Source organism: Ambystoma mexicanum, chromosome 6p (genome assembly GCF_040938575.1).
Source record: "Ambystoma mexicanum isolate Mex_15411 chromosome 6p, UKY_AmexF1_1, whole genome shotgun sequence".
Lineage (NCBI taxonomy): Eukaryota > Metazoa > Chordata > Amphibia > Caudata > Ambystomatidae > Ambystoma > Ambystoma mexicanum.
In genome coordinates, this window is record NC_090935.1 from 232,588,739 (window position 1) to 232,613,951 (window position 25,213).

At 50.7% G+C, this 25,213-nt stretch overlaps 1 protein-coding gene across 4 annotated transcripts in view; it reads right to left on the reverse strand.

Annotated features, from left to right (window-relative positions):
- Positions 1–23,993, reverse strand: part of SKOR2 (SKI family transcriptional corepressor 2) — a 105,897-nt gene extending 81,904 nt beyond the window's left edge. For 2 of the 4 annotated variants that reach the window (XM_069626940.1, XM_069626938.1), the window contains exon 1: positions 23,759–23,993. The gene's annotated coding sequence lies outside the window, so the exon portion shown is untranslated. Of the gene's footprint in view, positions 1–2,508; positions 2,868–23,758 lie in introns of those variants that run through there. The other 2 variants (XM_069626939.1, XM_069626937.1) reach the window with 2 other exon arrangements.
- Positions 23,994–25,213: the final 1,220 nt, after the last annotated feature.

The following is a 25,213-nucleotide window of genomic DNA, read 5'->3' on the forward strand; positions in this document are numbered from 1 at the left end:
CCGAGCAAAGGCGGGCCTGATTCACTGAGCGTTTTCCAGTGGGGTTCCAGCACGATAAAAGGCATCGGTGAATCAGGCCCGACCGCCTGGCAATGATACATATTTCGCACCTGTTATCTACGCCTAGAAGCGCTACGGGTTAGCAAGTACCTTCTATAAATTGACAATTGAAATGCAATTTTAATAGGTTTAAAAAACACACATTTTTTTTTCTTTAAACCCGTATGCTCTTTCAAAACCCACTTCACACGCACAATTTCACAAGGCCGTCAATTTTTTAAAAACTCCGGAAAATAAACCCAGATATGAATGCGATATACGAGTTCTTACCACTTAGTTGTCAGGCTTTATAGCGCCTATATGCTTTTAATATATGCGATATAAAAATAGCTTACTTCGTAGAAAAAAGTGCCCGGTGCAAGCTTTGCAAACAGTGCAGGGCGGCAACAGAGGGCCTTGACCACACTGCGCGCAAAGGCGTGCACAGTGTGGAGGCGAGTCGCGGGTGGCTTTCAAGCGCACCGCCCACGCCACACGCACTATAACGAGTGCGCGATTGCACACGTGCAGACGCATACACACGTGCGCGCAGGTAGATACCTGTGCAGGCACGCGTTCCCAAACAGAGGAATGAGGATCGAAGAAAACACCATAGACATGCAAGCAGACCCTCGAGACCCTTGAGACCTAGGGGCGAGGTGGGAGAAAGTGTGCACTGGATTGCCAAACGAATGCCAGCCGTGGATAGTAATAGTGACACTTAATATGACAAAGCCTAAAAGCTCGGGGAATCCGGCAGGAGCTGCTATACACACGATCTTTTCTAATTATTATTCTAATAATAATTGAAGCGTGACCCCGTTTGTTGGTTCTCAGCGAGCCATGCCCACGATCGTGGCAACACGCTCCACACTACCACACTTTCATGGATACCCAGACCCACAAGGGGCACGAGTCCGCTCCTTTACCAGATGAACTGGGATTTTCGTTGGAAAGGAGCATGAAATACTTGCCAGGAAATAAACGGTGCAATGGCCGTTAGTACTTTGCCCCCGGCAATCTCCCCGAGGAGAACTAACTTCGTCTTGATAAGAATAACCGTCCGTCTCCTGTTTCGTTGGTGGTTTAGAGCCGGTGCGCGGCGCTCGGGCCCTCCCGTGAGTTGGGAGGGAGCTCGTGCCTCTTCGACGCCCGTTTCGGGTTTCCCGTGAAGGCATCCAGGCGGCGGCACCAGAGCACGGATATAAAGAAGGGGCTTGTGTAAAAAGCCGCATCGTGGGGCCGCGGAACAGGCGCAAGGGTACCCCGGCAGGGAGCAAGAGGGCACCACTCGGGCCATATAGCGGGCCAAACGCCCGGGCGCTTCCCCGCAAGTCTCCATTCCGCGGGGCCCATGGAAAGAGCCACCGGCCTCTGCCGTAGACACCTGGGCGCAGGACCCTGCCAACGTTTAACGGCAAGGCACCGTTGCTGCCCATCCTGCCATTGTGCCCGCTGGGCCTGGCACATAGTGTGGAGTTTAAGGTAATGCAAAACTGCAACCCCAATACGAAACATCCGGGTTCACGTGGTGTTATTAAGACACAGAAAATATACATTTGGGAGATTTTGAAAGAAACACTTTTTGAGGTTACCCAAGTACAATATATTGTATAATGTCCCATACGCACATGGCCCTCTAGAATAATGCATTTAATAAAACACGAGCTCCTTTTTAGCGCTGGAGACAGCCTGCTACCAAGACACAGGCAGACAGACAGAGGGGGCGGGGGGCTCGCTTCTTAGCGCTGTGTTGCGTTATATACCGAGTTTCGTGGCCCTGACTTTTAGCGTCCTAGTGCTCTACGCCTGTTTTAACGGTTACATTACCTGCCCTGTGAGCTGGAAATTCGAGTTCTAATCCCAGCTTTCCCACCGCAGTGTGTGATCCTGGGCATATCCCTAGGCTCGCACGACAAGGCCCGTGTTCGGCGTTCTGAATTACAGCGGATCTACAAGTCAGGGCGAGGGAAGGCCCCGCGGGTCACCCGGCACCCACTGCAGGCCGGAGTTGGGAGTGCCTGGGGCCAGGCTTCCCTTGTGGGCATTCGCGCTTTCATGCGTTGTTTGAATATGGAGATGCAGATGGGGGTGGGGGGGAGGGGGTTGCGGAGGGGGGTCTGGGCACCGAGATGAAAGGTGTCCAACTCACGGGGGCGAATATCCGGGCACTCAACTTCTAGCGAAGTCCCCAATCTGGGAACATTAACACCCGTGCCCACAGCCCTCACCAGTCAGCACCATGTATGCAGGGACAGTATACGCTGTGGAGAGTGTTGAGACCGATGCGAAGATACACAGGCACGCCGAGTATCACACGCATTGGATACGTGCACGTGTGCACACAGGGACGCACACAGACAGACCGAGGCAAACAGAGGCATGCAGCCCCGCGCAGTCAGAGACACCCGCATGAAGGCACAGACGCACACCGTGCAGCAGAGCAGGAACACGCCCCTTCACACATACCTGTCCAAGCGCCAAAGTGCTCAAACCCGATCCCGAGACATCCTCTCAGAGGCGCGGGGGCGCTGTCACCACATGTCCTCGGCCAGGGCCCACCCGGCAAGGCGGCTGCTTGTCACCACCACGGCAGGCTGCGTAGGCCGACAGAGCAGGCAGGCAGCAGTGCAAGTGGGAGTTCAGCGCCGGCAGGCAGAGCAGGAAGGAGACCCGGGCTGGCCGGCTTCCCTCATACCCACGCAGCCTGATAGAAGAGCCCCGTGCAGCAGGCAAGCCGGCAGGAGGTGCTTGCTGTGAGCTGTCGGATAGCGGTCCTCTCAATGGATAATCTGCGCGGAACGCAGTGTGCGCGGCTCAACCCCGGCTTGAGTGCTGTAGCCCCCTCCTCCCTAGCTGTCCGCCACCACCCTTCCCTCCTTCTGGATGTGGGGGTGCCGTGGAGACGTCACTGGCTGCCAGCCCCTCCCCTCCGACAGGGCTGGTGCGGTGCACGTGTAGTGAGTGTGGCCAGAGGGAAGAGCTCTCACCTCGCAGAGCTTTCCTGCTGGGTAGGCGGGGGCTGGAGGTGTCCCCCGGCCCTTTCCACAGTCAGGCTTTGTATGCAGAGGCTAGCAGCGTAGTGTTAAAACCACCAGACAGTGCAGGGACGAACGCTACACTGTGGAGAGAGCGGAACGCTGCCCCAGGGCGAGCCATATAAGGCTGTGAAGAGCAGTGCCCCATTCACGGTGCGTTTTGCCGTGTGGTACACTGTCTGCATCGTGTGCGGTGTGCAGTGTGGTACACGGTCTGCATCGTCCGCCTTTTGCCAAGTGGCATAATCTAGGCAGAGCAGGGCACCATTCACGGTGCGGTATGCCGTGTGCAGTGTGGTACACTGTCTGCATCGTCCGCCGTGTATCACGTGGCATACTCTAGGCAGCGAAGGGCACCACTCAGGGTGCGGTATGCCGTGTGCAGTGTGGTACTCTGTCTGCATCGTGGGCCGTGTATCACGTGGCACACAGTATACTCTAGGCAGAGCACTGCACACCGTTCAATGAAACGTATTGAGGCGGTGCATTGGGTGCAGTGCAGTAGATGCTGGGGTATAGTGCACCCTTTGCACGCAGAGAGGTATAGCTTGTGGCGGGAAGCAGTGTGCAGTGCATTTTATAACAGCGCAACACACCCGCAGAGCGATGTATTGTACTGTGCGTAGTGGAGTAAACTTGCTAGAGCGCTGTACGCAGGTGTAGTGCCGCCTACTGCAAGCACGGCAGTGTAGGGAGTGCCATGCAATGCACTGCATGCAGCAGAGCAGCCCCACTGCATGCACCTCAGGTGTCACGCCCCCCTCACACAGGTACATGCATGCCTGAATCTCCAAGGTCTAGGGTGACCCGATTTTCAAGACGAAAAACCGGACGGCCAACAACATAAAAGAAGGACAACCTCCTCACAGCCCGTCCCCCAACCCTGCACACACTCCACTCAAACCCCCCTCCATCTCACAATATTTCTAGCTCTGTCCCTGCATATAAATTGCCCAGAGCCTGTAATGTTAGGTGTTCAAGCTCACCCTACTGTGAAGACATTTCCAGTCTACTATAATGTGCATGTCTTTATATATAAAGCAGAATGTATGTATGTGTGTATGTTAGTCCGGCTATGCAAATCCACACCATTACCACATTTTGTATGGATTCCTCATTTGTCTGGGGCAAGATTGTAGTCTGTTTGGGTGCAAATAATGCACTCCGTAGACACCCTCATTTACTGATGCTCGCCCCAATTCACTACAGTAGGTACTAGAAGGAGGCAACATTTGTAAAAGTGTCTGAAGCAAAATGTTCGATGCGTTGGTTATTCCTTTGAAATGTATTATTACTGTATACAGTTCAAAAGTGTTTATTAAAGCATTTTTAAAGGGAATTAAAAAACATATATATTTTTTTATCACGGTACTCCAAATATGGGAAATGGCAAGGTTACAGTTTACTTAAGTTCATTCACGAGAAGAGAGCACAATCAATCAATCTTTCTTGGTTATTTTCTCAAATGTGCGGAAGCCATTGAGTGACTGAAAAATGCCACACAAAAAACAAACATCACTTGGTAAAGCTCCATCTGATGCAAAGCGAAAATCAATATCAAGAGCTTCAGAAACACAACAAACAGCAGCACGACTTGCCGACCAGATGACAAGAGCAACTTTATCCAGGGCAAATGAGATGCCAGAGCAAACAGAAGCAAGACTTGCTAACATGAGGACAAGAGCAACATGCTCCACGGCATATGATACACCAGAGCAAACTGAAGCAAGACTTGCCGACCAGAGGACAAGAGCAACTTTCTCCACGGCACATGAGACACCAGAGCAAACTGCAGCAAGACTTGCTGACATAAGGACAAGATCAACATCCTCCACGGCGCATGAGAAACCAGAGCAAACTGCAGCAAGACTTGCTGACATAAGGACAAGAGCAACATGCTCCAGGGCACATGAGACACCAGAGCAAACTGCAGCAAGACTTGCTGACATGAGGACAAGAGCAATATTCTCCAGGGCACATGAGACACCAGAGCAAACGGAAGTAAGAGTTGCTGACATGAGGATAAGAGCAACATGCTCCACGGCATATGATACACCAGAGCAAACGGAAGTAAGACTTGCTGACCAGAGGACAAGGGCAACTTTCTCCACGGCACATGAGACACCAGAGCAAACTTGCAGCAAGACCTGCTGACATAAGGACAAGATCAACATCCTCCACGGCACATGAGACACCAGAGCAAACTGAAGCAAGACTTGCTGACATAAGGACAAGAGCAACATGCTCCACGGCACATGAGACACCAGAGCAAACTGCAGCAAGTCTTGCTGACATGAGGACAAGCGCAACATCCTCCAGGGCACATGAGACACTAGAGCAAACGGAAGTAAGAGTTGCCGACCAGAGGACAAGAGCAACTTTCTCCAGGGCAAATGAGATGCCAGAGCAAACTGAAGCAAGACTTGCTGACATGAGGACAAGAGCAATATTCTCCAGGGCACATGAGACACCAGAGCAAATTGCAGCAAGACTTGCTGACATGAGGACAAGAGCAATTTTCTCCAGGGCACATGAGACACCAGAGCAAACTGCAGCAAGACTTGCTGACATGAGGACAAGAGCAATATTCTCCAGGGCACATGAGACACCAGAGCAAACTGCCGCAAGACTTGCTGACATGAGGACAAGAGCAATATTCTCCAGGGCACATGAGACAGCAGAGCAAACTGCAGCAAGACTTGCTGACATGAGGACAAGAGCAATATTCTCCAGGCACATGAGACACCAGAACAAACGGAAGCAAGAATTGCTGACATGAGGACAAGAGCAACATCCTCCAGGCACATGAGACACCAGAACAAACGGAAGCAAGACTTGCTGACATGAGGACAAGAGCAATATTCTCCAGGGCACAAAAGACACCAGAGCAAACTGCAGCAAGAGTTGCTGACATAAGGACAAGATCAGCATCCTCCAGTGCACATGAGACACCACTCGATCAGGACACGGGCAACGCGGGTACTCCAGCTAGTACTTTATAATGGTAACAGACCTTTTATTTCCCCAAAACCAGGACAGAATTTTAAAATAAAAAAAAACTCTCAGGATGGGAATTGGGAGGGTGGGGGAGAGAGGGGGGAGCATGGGGCCAATTTCTGGGACTGTCCCGTTTTTTGTTATCAACCTACCTACTTCACTTATCACAGAAAGACAGGGTGGGAGGGCTCTGGAGGGCAATGGAGGGTCAAAAACGAAAGACATAGGATTACGCCTCCTCCATAAATAGCGCATAAATAGCGGTAAACCAGTCTGCGGGTGCAAACCCTTCTGCTAAATGTTTCAAGTTACAACTATTTATGGCACGTAAATACAACAGGGCCTTTTTAGGCCAACTACTGCCACAGCGCAGACTCTGACTAGGCATTAGCTCTGAGCCAGGCTAAGTAGTACTGAGGCGCTCGTGGACCCACGTAGCGGTGAACACTGCCGAGTACTCCTGTCCATTATGGGAGTGGTGTCAAGGGTCATGGCACGTCTGAGCTATGCACATTGGGCATATTTGCATTCGCTACTCTTGTCTTTCTCGACGCAAGGGGGTGGCTCGCTGGAGACGAGCACTTTCTCCCTGAACTGATTTCAGCCCCAGACTAGTTCCTTCTAAATTAGCTCCAACACAAGCCAGGCCATGAGCGGGCCCTGCAAGACGAAGAACCCACAGCCAACATTCTTTATAACCTGTCATGTCTGTACTGCTGGATATCAAGTTATTATCACCCAACTGGAGTTGGTACTCCTTTTCTTTATCTCAAAAGAGGAAATGCTGAGTAAGTCTTGCTGGGATTGAAACCTACAAACCTCCACTCACTGAGCTGGTTGCTATATCTGAATATACGCTGCAGAGAAAGTCCAAACAATGAGTTTCCATAAAAATAATGTGGCCGTAGGGTGCATGAGAGTGGTGGATGGGAGCAGTAGTAATGTGGTGGTACCTGTTGGACTTCAGTGGGGACTTTTTAAAGAATGAGCTAAAAAAAAGCTAAACAGGACTTAAGGTCCCTGGGAGGGAGAAACAAGGGCAGAACATATCTTCAGGGCATTAACAGTACACAACTAAGCACAGTTAGTGGGAGTGGAGGTCCCTTGACTATTCACCTCACAAATTCCACAAAACATACCAAGCTACCCAAGTCTTGGGGTTTAATTTGACTGTCAATTGCATTCTAGGAGTTGTCTTGGAATAAGTTAACACTAAGTAAAAGGAAAGCCTAGGACTAGAACAGGGAAGCCCCAGTGACAAAGAGAGCTCTGGTAACCTTACTCTGAAGGGAGGCATTTGGCTGCCCACAATGCTTTGCACTTGATGGGACCAAGCTCCATGGAACAGCAATGGACACCATGTTCCATTCTCACTCTGATTCTCTGCTCATCTCTCGGCCTCTTTGCAACTTAATACAGATGAAGCACAATTCAATTAAGCAGTTGTTAGGCCAGGCTGGCACGCCCTCACCCTCCCCATGAGCTTGGGCCCAGCCCCCATGTTCTGTGCTTTGTTTTGTGTTTTTGAGCACTGGTATGATGTGTCGCAGACATGTGATCTCATTTAAATGTACCAAATCAGAACCATCGTGAGAAGCTGCTTCTTCCAGGTGCAAACAGCCTCTATCTCGGACTCCCAGATGATCTAACGAGGTAACCTCAAAGAGTTCCAAATGCAGCCAGGAGGCTGCTCCTCAGAATGTAGCGATTCAAACATATCACGTCGGCATTACATATTCTCCACTGGCTGCCCATGAAAAAAGGGTTCATTTCCTAACCTTGAATGTCCCCCATAGCACAGAGGGGGTACCCCCTCATTCAGAAGCAAGTCTTAACACTACACTCTCTCCAGAGCATGCAGGTCCAACACTGCTGCACTAGTACTAGTCCCCAACTTCAACAAGAAACGACAAGGAGGATCCCTTTTTTCAGTTCTTTCCGCCAAACTCTGGAACATCCAATCCAAACCTCTTCACCTAGAAGTGAACCACCTGACTTTCAGGACACAGCTCAAGACTTGACTGTTCAGCCAACCACTTTTAAATAAATAAAAGAAAATTGCAACTGACTAAAAACTGTGCACCACTAACTTGGGCTAATTTACAACAAACAATTGTGAAAGTCCTCACACTATTGTCCCTGGGAAATGTATTTGATGTATGGATCCTGTTTTGCTAAACACTGGCCCGCACCTGATTCTCAGAGAAATCTTCAAACAAGAGCAAGGAAGCGAAAAGATGTGTTATCCCCCATGCCCCTCCACCAACTCCTAACTACTACAATATTGCAACTTTACACTTCCCACACCCCTTCAGACGAGCCACCATGTCTAGGGTAATTAATAGACTCAGACCCTATACTTCTTCTATCAACAAGTATTCTGTCAATTCTGCCCTCCACAACCTGGAGGCTACCCACACAAAAAATCTACCACAGTCTGTAAGGGCCAGAAAGATGCCGAGATTTTCATATCAGCACACTGTGGAAGGTACTTCCAACCTGCATCTACCAACACCACAGTTTTCTGCATCGCCATCATGCTATCCAACTAACACACCTGTAGAATGTTCTTACAGAGCCACGTGCAGCAAGGCCAACATTATTGCAGAAGGTTGATATAATAGACAAATTAACATTAAATTACATTACATATCCAAAGCACAGTAAGTCTACCTTTTAAATTGTATTTACGGTCAGATGTTTTTTTTATTGTAAATGAATAGCATTCACCGTCACAACCAAACCTCAGCACATGCAACCTGCCTCCCTCTTTCTCCACTAACCCTTCCCTCTTTCCATAATAACCCATGCCTCCATTTGTATTATACCTAACCTAGTGCTTTAAGTGGGCTGGGGCTGGGCCCCGGCAGGCTCCGAAATCTTGTTTTGAGGCGAGGCCCTGCCGGGGCCCACTAATCTCCTGTGGCAGGCCCAGCCGCTACACGGAAAGGCTTTTTTTCAATAGCCTGAAGCTCTCGCTCGTGTGCGAGAGCTTCAGGCTTCAGAAAAATATGCCTTTCAGCCATAATGGTGGCGCCGCACCTGCAAGGCATCCCTTTAAACAAGAGATGCCCGTGGGCCGGCGCCACCATTATGGAGAAAACGTGAGGCCGCTGGAAGCAGAGGCCTTGTTTTATAAATCCTGAAGCTCCCACGCATTTGCGGGAGTTTCAGTGTTTAGGAAAAAGGCCTCAGCTTCCAGCAGCCTCACCCTTTCAACCTTAATGGTGACGCTGCCCCTCCCCAGCTGGCGAGGGACAGCGCCACCATTAAGGCTGAACAGGCGAGGCTCTGTCCCCTGCCAGGCAAGCCTATAGAAAATAAATGCAGAGCTCAGCACCCTCTCCAGAGAGGGTGCTGATCTCTACAAAAGGCTGCATGGCAGGGGTGCCAGTAGCCCATTGAGCTGGGGTTTGTCTGGGGGGCGCGGCCTAACAGGCCAGCAGGATGCCTACTGTTAGGCCTCTCCCCCTTGATGAGCCCCGGCTCATTTTATTGTGCTACTTAAGGCACTGACATAACCACTCAGAGAGTGGGCCCGTGCACTGATGTTTATCCGGGTTTCAAATTCTCTGTGTTTGTACTTTTGTGTGCTGTTGCTATGTTTTCTTGTGATTCTGTTCTCTTTTTGTTTTGTGTCCACATGGTTGTGTGGGCTTGATTTCTGGTGTCTTGTGGTTTAGTGCGCTTGAGTTTCTTTTGGCTAGTGGTTCTTTGTGCTTTGCGATTCAGTTGGCAGGGGTTCCCTTTGGGTTCTGTGGTCTTGAGTTTATTTGTGCATATGGTTCTGTCAGTTTCTGTGTGCCTCCGATCTGTTGCTGTTTGGCTATGTGGGCATGTGATTCTCTGGCTCTCTGCTTGTTCTGGTGGCAAGTAATTCCTTGGACGTCTGGCCTACTAGCTTGCGGTTTTGTAAGCTTGTGGTCTGGTTGGGTTGCCGTGCTGTGGGATTGTGATGTTTTGGATGTGGGCAATTAGATTTGTGTTCTTGTTGGTTTGCTGGTCTGCCAACATGTAATTCTGCAGGCGTGCTGTCCTGTTGGCTTGTAGTTTTTTGCACTGTAGCTGGTTGTGGTGCTCTAGGCTTGAGGTTTTGTGGGCACCTGCCTGTGTGGGTTCGCTACCCACTGGCTTGCAGTTCTTTAATAGTGCATTTTTAATGGCTTCCTTACTCTGAACATTGGGCTGAGCATGGGGGAGAGGGCAAAGGCAGAAGAGCAAACCAATTTATTTTTGTATTTATTCATTTGAAATTCACATGAATAGTAGCACAAAACCCAACAGTGAGAAAAGCTAAGACATGTTAGACAGTAGGTGAGTTTTGAGTGGTGTGCGAAAAAGAGAGTATGTGGGGTTAGACCTGACGTGAAGAGGAAGAGAGTTCCAGAGATTGGGGGCTAAGAGCGAAAACGAGCAAAGGCGAGATTGAGATTGAAGGGAACGAGAAGGAACATACAGGGAAACCAGAGAACAGAGAGCGGGAAGTAGAAGTTCATGAAAGCATTTAAATATAAAACAGAGAAAGCATAACAAGAGACACGTTTGAAAAGACAGCCAACAGAGGGAGTGCAAGGAGGAAGTAATAGAGACGAGGGGTAATTCGGCAAAGCGTGTGAAGAGAAGAATTGAAAACAGAATCAAGAGGGGCCAGAAGAAAAGCAGGAAGACCGACAGGAAGGCAAGAGTAATAATCAAGGCAGGGAAAAACGGAGGAGGTAATGAGGAGTTTGGTGGCATGAAAAGTAAGAGAGGACGAGCTTTACAGATATTAAAGAGTTGGAAGCGACAGGAATGAGCAATGTTAGAAATGTGAAGATTAAAGGATAGAGAGGAGTCCAAGGTGACACCTAGGTTCTGGGCAGATGAAGGAAAGGGAAGAAGGAAGAAAGAGAATAGAAGGGGGTGAGATGGAAAGGGGGACTAAAGAGGCAGGAAATAAAATAGTTTCTGTCTTAGAACATTTAGATGTAGGCAGTGGGAGTTTGTCCAGGATTGGGTGACCAGGAGACAGTTGGAGACAGTCAAGTGAAAGGTGTCAGAAAAAGAGAAGAGACAAAGAACTGAGAGTCATCAGCATAGGAATGTGCAGAGACCAAAGGGCGAAACAATAGAAGATAAGGGGGAGGTATACAGGAAGAAGAGAAGAGAACCCAGGACAAAGCCCTGTGGAAAACCATGAGTCAGCAGAAACATAGAAGACTTTAACACACGCCAAGAAACAGAAGGGGAATGGTCAGCCAGATACGATTTAAACCAGGAAAGAGCAGTACCAAAAAAGCCAAGGGAGCATGGGGCAGAGAGAAGAGTATGATGGTAGACCATGTCAAACAGGGCAGAGAGGTCAAGTAGAATTAGAGTAGATGAGAGCTTAGTGTGAAAGCCAGACTTTGTTAGTGGAAGGAGAGACTAAAGATCAAGATGAGAACAAACTTGAGAATGAACTTCTCATTCTAGAGTTTTAGATAGAAAGGGAAGAAGAGAAATGTGACGATAGCTTGAGGGTAGGGAAGTGTTTACGGAAGGTTTTTTGAAGAGCAGGAGGTATGGCGATCCATTCTTGTATGAAATGTATTTCACATTATAGTGATATCGTAACCATATTTTTCGTAGTGTGCTTAGGAACAATGCTATGTGATGCCACTTCCTGTTTTGTCTTGGGGTGAAAGGTTGTGTTCCATTGCTTCCCGTGATATCACTTCGGGTGGGGTAAAATGACATCACTTCCTGTGATGTCTTCAAGAGGTCAAGGGTCGTATGATGTCACTTCTGCTACCCTTGGCATTTTTGTGAAATGACGTCCCTGGTTTACAGTCGTCATTCCTGCAGAGAGACCCCATTCACAAGGTAGGAGTATGTGGTTTGACTGAGACATAAAGTGTGGCCCCACTGCAGCTTCAAGGGAGACCTTCTGCTTTAATCAGGAAACACAGAGAGCTCCATTAACCCGAGAGATCCTTTGATCCACACCAAACAGAAAGATGGGTGGGACTTAATATTACATGTTTTCATCCCTTTACCTTTTCTTTTGCAAAGCACTCTGGTTATGACCTCACACATACAGGAGATTGTTGGTGGGGATCCAGGAATGGTTCATTAAGGTAGGTTTAGCCTACACCCATCACTGTGGCCCATTTGGCTTTAAAAGAGGGCAGAGCCCCTTTTTTGGCAGATAATCTGAAGACTTCACAAGGAGTAGCAAGAAGAACTCATCATTGAACCCTGGTTGAAGGTACAGACTGCCTTACATCTTCCGACAGTGAAGGTAAGCTATTCCCTTCAAAGAGTGAAGCAGGATCCCTCCCCTAAACATCTCCAAGGTAACAGAGGAGATACTGAATCCAGAGTGCCCTTCACAGCTCCAGAACTGGTACCCAGCCGGCACACAGTGTGCCCTGCTATGCTCTGCAGCAAGCTTCCTATGTGGGAAGTGCCAGAGAGTCTCTGAACCAAACCACGGACAAGGCAGCTACCTGGAAGACTCTCCTCAGCTTTGTGCCATCCCCGTTAAAGGATGACACAAGCCCCTTGAAGAAGCTAGGAGGAGTGCATCGACAAGCATCTACCAACATCTGCCTTAAAGGACATTTTGGAACTAGTCCAGCCACTTGAGCTGCAACCGACTGCACCACTGACAGTTTTTAAGCCGCAGTCGCAAGAGCCATCGGAGATGCCTCGACCAGTGCTTCAGAAACACCGACCAGCACTGAGACAATGACTCCTGACCCTGAGCCACCGTGAAGGCCAGCCTGCTGCCATCCATCCAGCTTTGCTCGCCGTAATGCCTCCTGCTTGATACACTCAGCTGTCTTCCACCTTGAACTCTGTTGCAGAAGCTGCAAAGCAACCTGAAACTGAGTCAACCCCGTCGAACAGCAAGAACTCCTAAAGCACAAGTACATTGTGGTTCTAACCCCCAGGTCCTTCTCCGAGGGCCCCTAGTGACATTTTATGACCCATTGCTCCCTTTGTGTTGAAACAAAGTATGCTGGAACTATTGCGATTAATTACTATACCGATTACCCTTCTGTCAGTATCCAGAGTGCATCCCTTTGCCTTCTTTGAAACTGTCTTTTGTTTGCATTCCTTTACACGGTGGTTGTATTTTGTAGTGCACTAGAACTGTCCGTTGTGATAATAATAAAGTAGATATTTGTATACAACCTTGACTGTACAGCCCCTTTTATCATTGGGTAATAATTGTATTTTTGCTGTGTTGCACCTAACCAACGATCCACGACCTGTGTGAGAAAAACCTGCTGTTCTGTCCACGTAACCAAAATTGGACAAGGAAGTTTATAATTTGCTTGTGTTTCAAATCTGTTAGAATCCTGGATCCCTTCTGGTGTACAAGAGGTGTGGAGCTGATTGATGGTTTAGAAACCTATAATCATCCCTGGACGTCTGGTGCCCCAGAAGTTGATTCGTCATAGTGCCTTGCGGGGTAGACGATGCAGCAATCGTGGGGTGGGACTAGCATCGGGTTCACTAAGGAGGAGGAAGCCGATGCTCTCTGACCTCCTCGGGATGTCCTCAAATGGTGTTTTTTTCGCACGGTCACCTCCCACCCACCACCTTGCAAAGCTAGCAAAAATGCCACGGCTGCCCTCAACCCCTGTCTCCCAGTCCTCTCTGGGCGCCACCGGTCCTTCCAGCCTGGCGCTGTGCAGCAGCAGTGTGGGCTGGTAAGGGAGTGGGCCTGCCGTGGCGAAGAGCCATTTCCTCTGCTGTTGTCGCCGGGCCGGCCCAAACTGGCCACCCCGCCAGTCAGAGGTGTCTTACCTATGGTAGATCTGCTGGCATGATTACCTGCTGGCATGTAGGACTGTAGCCCTATGTTCTAGTTAGGTTGTAGTTCATAGTCTTGAGGTTTTGTGGGCACATCATTCTGTGGACTTGCTGTCATGTTGGCTAGTAGTTCCCTAGTTCTCTGTGATTTAATTTTTGTAGGAGAGTCTATGGGCTTATTGTACTAGCCAAGGCTTCTGGTTTTGTGGGCTTGTTGTTCTGTCTACAGCTCCTGCTTCTGTGGGATGTTTGTATTAGTTATTAGATCCTGCTTCTGTTGAGTTTATTCTGATAGCTAGTACTTCTGGTTCTATGGGCTAGTTCTGCTAGCTATAGCTCTGGGTTATTTTAATATCATAGCTATAGGTTCTGTGGACTTATTGCACTAAATATAGTGCCTAGTTCTTTAGGCTTATTTTACTAGCTATAGCTCCTAGCTATGTGGGCTTCTGGTTCTGTGAGGTTATTGTACTAGCTATAGCTCCTAGTTCTGTGGGTTTCTGGTCCGTGAGCGTATTGTAGAAGCTACAGCCCCAGGTTCTGTGTTTTTATTGTACTAGTTATGGCTTCCCCTTATGTGGGCTTATTCTACTAGCTATAGCTCCTGGTTCTGCTGGCTTATTGTACTAGCTATAGCTCCTGGTTATGTGGTTTTATTGTACTAGATATGGCTTCTGGTTCTGTGGGCTTCATAGTACAAGCTATAACCCCTGGTTCTGTGGTTTTATGGTCCTAGCCATAGCTTCTGGTTCTGTGGGTTTATTGTACTAGCTATAGCTCCTGGTTCAGTAGGTTTATTGTACTAGCTATAGCTCCTGGTTCTGTGGTTTTATGGTACTAGCCATAGCTTCTGGTTCTGTGGGTTTATTTTACTAGCTATAGCTCCTGGTTCAGTAGGTTTATTGTACTAGCTATAGCTCCTGGTTCTGTGGTTTTATTGTATTAGCTATAGCTTATAGCTCCTGGTTCTGTGGTTTTATTGTATTAGCTATAGCTTCTGGTTCTGTGGTTTTATGGTACTATCTATAGCTTCTGGTTCTGTGGTTTTATTGTACTAGCTATAGCTTCTGGTTCTGTAGTTTTATTGTACTAGCTATAGCTTCTGGTTCTGGGGTTTTATTGTACTAGCTCTCGCTTCTGAGGGTTTCTTTTACTAGCTATTGCTCCTGATTCTGTGGGTGTTATGGTACTAGCTCTCGTTCCTGGTTCTTTGGTTTTATTGTACTAGCTATAGCTTCTGGTTCTATAGTTTTATTATACTAGCTATAGCTTCTGGTTCTGGGGTTTTATTGTACTAGCTATAGCTTCTGGTTCTGTGGTTTTATTGTATTAGCTATAGCTTCTGGTTCTGGGGTTTTATTGTACTAGCTCTCGCTTCTGGTTCTGTGGTTTTATTGTACTAGCTATAGCTTCTGGTTCTGGGGTTTTATTGTACTAGCTCTCGCTTCTGAGGGTTTATTTTACTAGCTATAGCTCCTGATTCTGTGGGTGTTATGGTACTAGCTCTAGTTTCTGGTTCTTTGGTTTTATTGTACTAGCTATTGCTCCTGATTATGTGGGTGTTATGGTACTAGCTCCTGGTTCTTTGGTTTTATTGTGTTAGCTATAGCTTCTGGTTCTGGGGTTTTATTGTACTAGCTATACCTTCTGGTTCTGGGGTTTTATTGTACTAGCTATAGCTCCTGGTTCTTTGGTTTTATTGTACTAGCTATAGCTCCTGGTTCTGTGGTTTTATTGTACTAGCCAAAGCTTCAGGTCCAGTGAGCCTTTGCGCCTCTTCTCGGGGTGCACTGCCCGCGTGAGAGGGGCTTGCAGTGGCTTTGGACTTTCGTTCTATGCTGTGTATTTCCTGGGGCCTGGCGTTCCATGGGCGTAGAATGCACGGTGTTAGCAACATAGAGCACAGCGAGACAGCGGCCAGGGGCGGTGGGCGTGTCCTGGGGACTAATTCGAGTCTTTTCAAATACTTTCCGGCAATACATTTTGATGAACGATGACAGCCCCTAGCGCTGTGTATGGAAATGTACATAAATGTCTTACTTAAAAGGCTTACTTTTTAACAACAGACTTGGAAAAATGACCCGTGTCCATGGGTGATCGCTGGACTGACACCCTCCCCAACATATTTTAGGACTGGTGCAAATATATAATCAAACTCCAGCCCTAGAACATTTGGGGAAAGCGTTGGTTTGTGCCTTTAAAAAAATATAAACTCACGTTTGATGTGATTTGGTGTAAAAGATCTGGGGCTAAGCTAATGTCGGATCTGAGCTTCAATCCAGGGCTCCAACCAAAAGACCCAGGGCTATAGCCCCTTTAGCCCCCCACCTAGCAACGCCTCTGATACCACTGCAATGTTGCCGACCCCGTTCGGTTCCTTTGCGCACACCTGTGCGTTATGGGCCGGGTCCCCCCACCCCCCGCCAGCGAGGCGATAATTGTGTGGCGACATTTCAATCGATGCTTCTCGCCGAAGCCTCTATGAATGGCACTGGCGTGGCCCTTGCTAGGCGGGGTAATTGATTCGGGGTGCGGAGAGGGCAAGGTGGAGCGCGGTGCAGTGTGGGTAACACCCGTGTTATGCTCGGCGCCACCCTTGACTTGTGCGCTCTGCTCTCATGGACATGATTGGCACCTTAAAACAAATATGAGGCGAACGTGTAGTGTTTTCTTTTTCTCGATTGTGATTGTATTTATAGGACTTCAAGACCACACATACCCGCCTCTTTCTTTAAAAATTAGAAAAGGATCGAGGGAGGGCATTGCAAGATAAAGGGGCGTACGCGGGGGTGGCCACTACAAGTCTTAATTGAGGAAGGTCCTTAAACGTGGGGTCTACTCCAGGGCCCTGCATCCTCGCTCGTGTGTGCAGAGACTCGGCAAATACTCCCCGGGGCGGGGAGGCACAGGGCCATGGGTCTCAATCTGCGTGTGTGAGGGTGTGGGGTGTCGCTCGCACTGTGAGGCTCAGGTGGCCTGTCCGTCAGGGTGTGAAGGATATGTGGAGGAGCGGGGGTCTGTGGGTTGTGTTGCTCTTGCTGTAGGGGGGCTGTAACCTATGTGCTCTGGACGTTTCCCTGCACTTGCTGTGCTTTGTGTGCGGTCTCTCTGGAGCGGTGTGTGTGTGTGGGGGGGGGGGGGTCCCATGGGTGGCGTGTGTGTTTCACACGCCTGGCGGCCCCTGAAGTCTGTTTGTGTTTTCTCCTGTGACCCCGGTAGTTTTGCTTGTTTCTGGGTCCGCGGTTTGAAGTCTTGGGGTGTGTAGTCATCTTTCTATCCATCTAAAAGGGGTGCGGGGCGGTTTCCCCAGGAAGAGCTCGCGGAACGGAAAGGGCCACAGAACGGGGAGAACGTTCTGAGCACAACCGAGGGAAGGTCAGAAGAGCCCAACGCACGCACGACTCGAGAAACATGAACCCCCACTTGTGATAGGCACAGGGCGACCCCCACACTCCATCCGTGGGGCCCACCCATGCCATAAGGGCGTTGAGTGTCATGGCCTCTGGCGGGCCATGGGAGGCTCAGGGCCACATCTGGCCGCGCTAGAGTGCGCCGACACAGAACAGCCCAACCATGGAAGGCCCTGGGCACGGGGTGGGGTGCCCGAGAGAGCACGGAGGGACACGGGGCACGTCTTGCAACCCAGTCGCAGACCTGAGAGGCGAATAGGCGCCAGTGAGGGTGTGTGCCCGTGGACCCTGGCGCTCGGTTCGGAACAGCAGGGTCCCTGGCAGTACTGGGCGTGATCGGCGGGCGGCAGTACGCCCCCTTTGCCAGCACACACCTGCTTCTTGCGTTATCCCGTGTGTATCAGTTCTGTGAAGTGACCCGCACATTCCGAGTTCTTCCCTCCTTCTAAACGCGCCGTTTTCTTCGACCATGGCCATGCCACGTATCCCCTACCACAGAACGCGGACCCTGGCACGGTGTCCCGGCGCGTGCCAAACACCTAGGAAATCGAAACGGGAAGCCATTCTCCAACCTCTGGGACGTGGGCTTGCTACGGGCCTAGGAGGCGGAAGCACACATTACACGACTTCCGCCGCGACCGTGACTCCGCGTACCCGCGGCTCACACCCGTTATCCGCGGCCCTCTGCTTTAATATCGTTTTCGGGTTTTAAGTGTTCGACATACAGCTGAACTAGCGCCAAAGAAGGCTCTCGGCGCTTTACAAAAGAACATGGGAATGCTAAACTCGACTCAGACCCGATCATACAATCCAGGGTGTGAGGGGAGTTGCGAAAGGGGCCGTGTAACCAGCACGGTGTTAACTGGTGCACTGGGCAGGTCATGTGCGCGCACATTTAGAATGCGGCCCACCCAGGGATAACATGGCGCGTCCAAAGCCGGCCTGCTTTGTGTTTTGATTAGAATTGTGGCGAGCCAGTGAATAGCCACAAGGCATTAAAAATAAAAATAACAATAATACAAAATTAAACACCATGTTGATATGTGTTGGATTTCTTGGCGTTCAAGAAACAAACAGGAAAGAAGCGCCATTTTCCCCTTTGAACAGAGTGCGCCCGAAAATCAGCCCACGCCAGCGAGACATCCTTCATTCACTTGTGAAAGCATGTAAACGACCATTGTTCTTTCGAACTAATCTCGTACATGTTTAAAAAGTAGACTTCGAAAACATACCTGACAAAAAGCATTCGCTCTCTAGGGGATAGGGGAGAGGTGTTAAAAACGCGGAACGAAAGAATGAACACGACGGAAGCCTAATGTTCAATGGATATTGCATTTGAAGCCGCCATGTGCACAGGCCCGGCCGGCCGGCAGAGTGAGGCTCGCGGAGCGGCAGACGCCGAGAAACTTGGCAGCGGTAATTATGCGCGGATCGCGGCGGAGGGCCACCCGCCGCGTTATTACCGCCGTGCCGCCAGTCATACAATCAGGCAACCCCTTAGTTACTGCTAACATTCACTTACAGTGCCTTTTAATGACTGTCTGCGGTGCACGGGGCGGGGGGCTTCGCGGCGCAGGAGGAGCACGGCACGCTTTTCTGGGACTAGTGACGGGCATTCTGGGGGCATGGGGGGCTGTGCACGTCACTGCCGTCGCCCCTGCGCCGCCTTGCTCGGTTGCCGGAGCGCGCCTGCGGTGTGTCCCGTGGTTAGTTTTGGGGGAGTGCGGCTCCTTGTGGGAGTAAAAGGGGCGCGGGCCAGGGGTTGCGGTTACTTTTCCAGATGCCAAACGTCAAGTGACTGGCAGAGCCCTCGTTTACCCAGCTAAAGGAAAATGAGGCGCGTCAAATGCAAAGCGCCTTGAAAAGGAACCACGGCTTCAAGGCCCTATTCTTAAACTTTGGGTTTATGTGACATTTATATTCTAACAACGATGCGCCCCGTGCATGTTGTGTGCGCGCTACATTGCCTGTCCCCGTCCCCAGCCCTCACCGCCCCCAATGTGCAGCCGTTGGGCCTGATTCAGGATGCGTTTTCCAAAGGGATTGCGCCATCGTACAATGCGTTTCTAAATCAGGCCCGTGAGGTGGCAGGCTAGGCTGCCAAACCCGATGCGTCTGATTGCACAATGGCCACGTTTTGTGACTGGTGTCTTATTATCACGAGTGGTGGCAAGAAAAACACAAACACTGCCATCATACTATTCATGCAAAAAGCAGACACCCGAGGCTTAATTCACAAGGCTTGTTTTCAATCGGCTTTTAGGCTGTCGGGGTTTCTAAGCGTGTTCCCGTATTAACCCCGTTCTCACCAGGAAAGGAAAGAAGGGCTGCACTGAACCAGGAGAGGTTTCCAATTGAGAATGGGGGAAGGGCTCGGGGAGGGGGATTGAGTGGTTTGGTCGTTTAAAACGCCTCAGACTCCAAGGAGTTTCCAAGTTCAAAAAGGGGGGGCCTTCATGGAATCAAACACAACCATATTGTGTGCATATGTTACTACATGCCCTGAACTGTTTGAAAACGGGCTTTAAAGAAAGACAAACAGATGACTCTATGCGAAAATCAGCACAAAGGATCCCCAAAAACACAGGTTTCATTCACCTGTGGAATGTGACCTGTGTTACCACAATTTATTTATTTGCATTTTTAAAACACTCCCACAGACCGGGGGCATCGAGGCGCTGTTACAGAATGTTTTGTTGTGGTCTTAGTTGCATATTTATAATGCGCTTAAATACCCAGAGGTTTCTGCGTGCGGACCCGGGGATCGAACCTGTGTTGCTTCGTGTCGTTGCGATCACGTTGCCACCGAGCTATCCTCCCGGGGCAAATGGTTAGGTAGAAAATATGGATACATATAAATAACCCGAACGCATAAACTATCATTTTGAGTGGAAAAACGAAATAATCCACATGTTTTGGACAACGTTTCTTTAAAATGAGTTGTTTTTCGTTTTTAATGTTTTAGAGGAGTCAGTTCGACAATGGGAGTCATTTTGTGTAAACAGTTTTGAGTTGGTAACGGCTGTAAATAAAGTTACTGGGGTTGAGGGGGCATCTCCTATAATTCTCGAAATACCACTGGCATTTGAAAAGTTGCCCCCACGCTGACAGTCAGCTGACATTGGTAAGCCAGGCACGGCTGGTTGCGGCTCGCCTCCGGTGCCCCACGCGGACCTCTTGATGTGTGCAGGTGCACGCGCCTGCCCCTAGGAGGCGCCCGTGAGTGTGGCTAGCCACAGCGTGCAAAGGGCAGCATGGGATGGGCCGGCACGGCTTTGATGGTCAAGGCGCACTTTCTTTTTAGATTCTCACCCCCACCGACACTGAACTGGCCCACGCATAGCTGTGTGCTTTGAGACATTTTAAGTTAATGGGGTGTACGCGTTTGCGCAGGCCCGGGACTTATGTGAGCTGCTAATCACACCAGCGGGACAGACCCTTTGGAGGCCGACAACAGGACCACAGTTAGGAAAGGGAAAATTACTCGAGTACGGCCCCGCTGCTCTTCAGCAAAATGCATATGACTTTAAGGAGATAACGGAAGGGGCGTGAGTGCTGCCGGGCCATGCAGCCAAGAGGAAGCCGATGTGGCTGTGATGCTGACGAAGCAGCAGAGGGCGCTGCGGTGCTAGAGGGGCCCGTGCAGGGTGCTGAGAGGGCGTGCAGCGCGGGCCGGCGTGGTGCGGAAGGGACTGTGAGTGCCGAAAGGTCACCGGAGGCGGTTAGATTAGGGGGGCGGTGAGGGGGAGGAGTAAACCCACAATTTGAAGAGCACTGAATTAAGGGAGCTGCTGGTGGGACATTTTAGGGAGAGTGGTGTTTTTAAAAGGCACCGGGGAGGCCGTGCCTTCTGGAGGGACTGCAGGGCCATGAGTGCTGAGGGAACAGCAGGGTGGTTCGCTTTTCAATGGACGGCGGAAGAGCAGTAAGCCGTGACAGGACAGTAGTGGGTGTCTAGGTGTCAGTGGAAGTGGGTGCTGACAGCAATATGGACTTTTCAGAAAATGTTGAAACTAAACACATACTTGCTGTAGAGAATGTAATGATACGATATGATGTGGCATTTATAAGGCGCTTGTACGCACGTGTTTCTAGGCGCGGGGTATGTAGTTGAGGTATCCGATACGGCACTATGTGTTTACCTTGCCATGCCCATGCCACGGCAGAGGGGCACCGAGGGCCGCAAGGATAGCAACGTGGGCGGCGCTGGGTGCTGAAGGGACAGCAGAGTGGGTGCGACCGGAGAGGAGTGAGCCGTGTGACGGCAGAGGGTGCTGAAGGGACAGCAGAGTGGGTGCGACCGGAGAGGCGTGAGCCGTGTGACGGCAGAGGGAGTGAGCCGTGTGACGGCAGAGGGTGCTGAAGGGACAGCAGAGTGGGTGCGAACGGAGAGGCGTGAGCCGTGTGACGGCAGAGGGTGCTGAAGGGACAGCAGAGTGGAAGGGATAGCAGAGTGGGTGCGACCGGAGAGGAGTGAGCCGTGTGACGGCAGAGGGTGCTGAAGGGACAGCAGAGTGGGTGCGACCGGAGAGGCGTGAGCCGTGTGACGGCAGAGGGAGTGAGCCGTTTGACTGCAGAGGGTTCTGAAGGGACAGCAGAGTGGGTGCGAACGGAGAGGCGTGAGCCGTGTGACGGCAGAGGGTGCTGAAGGGACAGCAGAGTGGAAGGGATAGCAGAGTGGGTGCGACCGGAGAGGAGTGAGCCGTGTGACGGCAGTGGGTGCTGAAGGGACAGCAGAGTGGAAGGGATAGCAGAGTGGGTGCGACCGGAGAGGCGTGAGCCGTGTGACGGCAGAGGGTGCTGGAGGGACAGCAGAGTGGGTGCGACCGGAGAGGCGTGAGCCGTGTGACGGCAGAGGGTGCTGAAGGGACAGCTCCCCGCGCTCTCCCCGGGTAACAATGACAGACAGTAACTTCCCTGCAGAAGCCGAGCAGCGCCGAGTGCACAGGGGCCCCGCGCACTGCCTGCCCGGGCCGTGTGCTTTTTAAGCAGTATGCAGGCCCCTTCCACCCTAATGAACACAGTCGCCCCATCGCACTTCTGGTTCTAAGCGAAGAGGGGCGGGGGCTGACCGCAGAAAGGGACACGCTAGAATCAGGGCCCCCGCTTGCAAACAGCGCACCACGCCAGCAGCGAGACTCTAAACAAGCCTCTTATTCGGGGGGGGGGGGCGGGGAAGGGGCATTTTAAGGAATGGGCTTCCTGTTGCCTCCGCCCACGCCCGGATAGCACCGCGGGGGCCGCAGACACAAGCGCAGCAACGCGCACTGTTCAGCCAACGATAGGAAAGGTCAGACGCAAGGTTTTTGAAACGGCAGTGAGCCTGCATCTTTTTAAGAGGCCTCTTTAGGGTCAATTGTGTGAAGTCCACGATAAGACTAATAGTGTTCCAAATAATAACACCCACAATAACATTAATTATGCTAATAATCATCGATAGCTGATCGCATGTTTTCTTTACACTCTCGATTGATCCCCTCATGCCTTCAACAGTAGCACATTGATGTTCCAACTTAGGGCCCAGTTCATGGCATTTTTTTCACGGTCCAAAGTGCATTTTTGCAGTGCAAAGTCTGGGCGTAGTCAGCGCATAGTCATTTTTGCAGTACAGAATGACTTTGCTCAGGCTTTGCACTGCAAACATTCCCTTTGCACGGTTCCATGAATCAGGGTTTGTGTCGGCAGTCACTTTCCAGCAGTGCAAAGTCACTTTGAACCGTGCAAAAAATTCCATGAATCGGGCCCTTAGTCTCCAAATCTGCCCAATTATCACACCAGTTTAGGGCATATCCGCGCCTTCCCTTTTTCAGAACTAGGGTCAAGCAAACTGCCCTGAAAGCTTCCTGTCTATCACAACACCTTCTTCCCCCGCTCCATCTCTGTGTCTGTGGAATACTTTCCCCATTTTCCCATCCTCTTGTCTGCCCCCACCTCATTTTCTTTTCTCTAGCACAGCAAGATATGGATACCGCTGGTGAGGGTAGAGTGCCCCCACTCCACCAACAAGCCTAAGCCTTTGATACGGCTACGGTGGTGAATTGGGCAAGCAAAACAGCATGTTAACATAACATCTATTTTACGCCCTACGTGGCAGCATTTACAAGTTACTTTGTATGCATGCAGCGACTCATACAAATATTGTGGAGGGAGGCGTCCCGAGTGATCAGTGAAAGCACGTGAATGACACAGAGAGATCTATTACGGCGCTTGGACAGGGGCCCATAATCAGAGATTAATTGCCTTAATCAAAGCGACCCACCCTCGGCGATCCATCATTTCAGGAGCACATTTGGCGCAATGACTCCACAGTGCCAGGTTGGTTGTGGGGAAGGGGGAAGGGGGAAGGAAGCGGCTCCTGAGCCGAGCTTCAATTAAAGCAGCACCTGAGTTGGACTCATCAGTCTTGTCAATTAGGCCAGCTGAGGCGTGGTCTGAAGGAGGGGCACACCCGTCACAAGCCGAGGGCCAGGATGCAGAAGTGAGACTTACCTGGAAGGAGACTTCCAAGCGAGCCGAGCCACCGTCTCAGGGCAACATCAGGTCTCTGTGGGGCCACCCGTTTGGGGGAAGGGTTCTCAGCTCTTCGCCCCCACCCCAGGTCTGTCTGAGAGGGGTTTCTTCTCCCCAGCGGGTTTTGCTTTCGATTTCTGTCACCTCGCTTTTCCTCTCCGATATCCCGCTCCCCTTCTGTCGCCTTGTGATCTTGGACGGCAGGACACGTGCAGTCCGACACCCAGTTGAGCTCAATGCCTCGTTTTGGGGAGTGGCAGACGGCAGAGAAGGGCCGCACCGCTCCCACCCCCACCTACCACACACACACACACACACACACACACATACACATCGAGCCACTCCCGGCATCCACCCACTCAGATAGCCCCCATCCTCCCTGTCCACAGCAATCCCCAGCGCGAGCTTTGCCGTGCTCCAACCCGAGTGTGGGGGCGGGGGATTGGCGTCCTTTTGTATTCGCACGCAGGGGACTCTGCGGAAACTTGAGAAGACCACGAGCCCGCACTCGCGTTCTGACCGCTGACAGCCAACGTGTGCGCTGCTCCCTGCGGTGTCAGGCACCCGGAGCAAACGCGCAGCGTTTAGGCGCTTAATCCCGGCTATTAGATGTGAGCAGTCATTTCTGCCCCACGATGGGGAAATCTGACAAAAGGACAGGCGAGGCATCGTGTCGCTGACACCACGACCCTCCCCCCACGAGCAGCCGCATGATTAGGGCGAGAGGGTGCGACAAGCAGTCTGTAACACACTCGTGGTTTTCCGTTTTTTTTTTCAAATCAAGCCCAGTTTTGGAGTTACGTCTGATCAGGCAACCGTTATACATTGAGAAACACCAATGTGCATGGCATCACACATGCGGTCAGCCGAGTGAGCTGTTCTTGCAATTCGCTTCTACAGGCTCGAGAGCTGACAGTTTGGCAGCCAGACCCATATCATTCCCAGGCTAACTGTATCCCCCACCTGTACGTCTGTATTCTCAGACATACGTGGCTGTCTGTTTACAGGCCTGGGCGTCAGTGTGGCTTCTGCTGTCTCCGTGCACTTGCGTCTTACTAGTCATTCTCATGTTGCCCCTTAGATGTCTCTCCGCGCCCTCAGAAGACATGCATGTGGTGCTCCGGGCCTGAAACCAGCAACGCGCCACAAGACAGTGCATGCACAGATCACTACATACGCAGGCGGACGGACACACACGCTCATGAACATGGGAAGCTGAAAAAAGAAGGGATAGAGAGGCTGCAGCAAAGAAAGGAGTGATTGCTGTGTTTGCTGTTTTCTCCCCCTCTTATTCCGCCTCCCCTTCTTCTGGTCGACTTTTTCTTCTTCTTCCCTCTTTCCCCCAATCCCCACCTTTCTGACCCTTCTCTCCTTTTTCCTCTTATTGTTCGCCTTCTTTTCTTCTTCGTCTACTTCTCCTCTATCTTCTCCCTT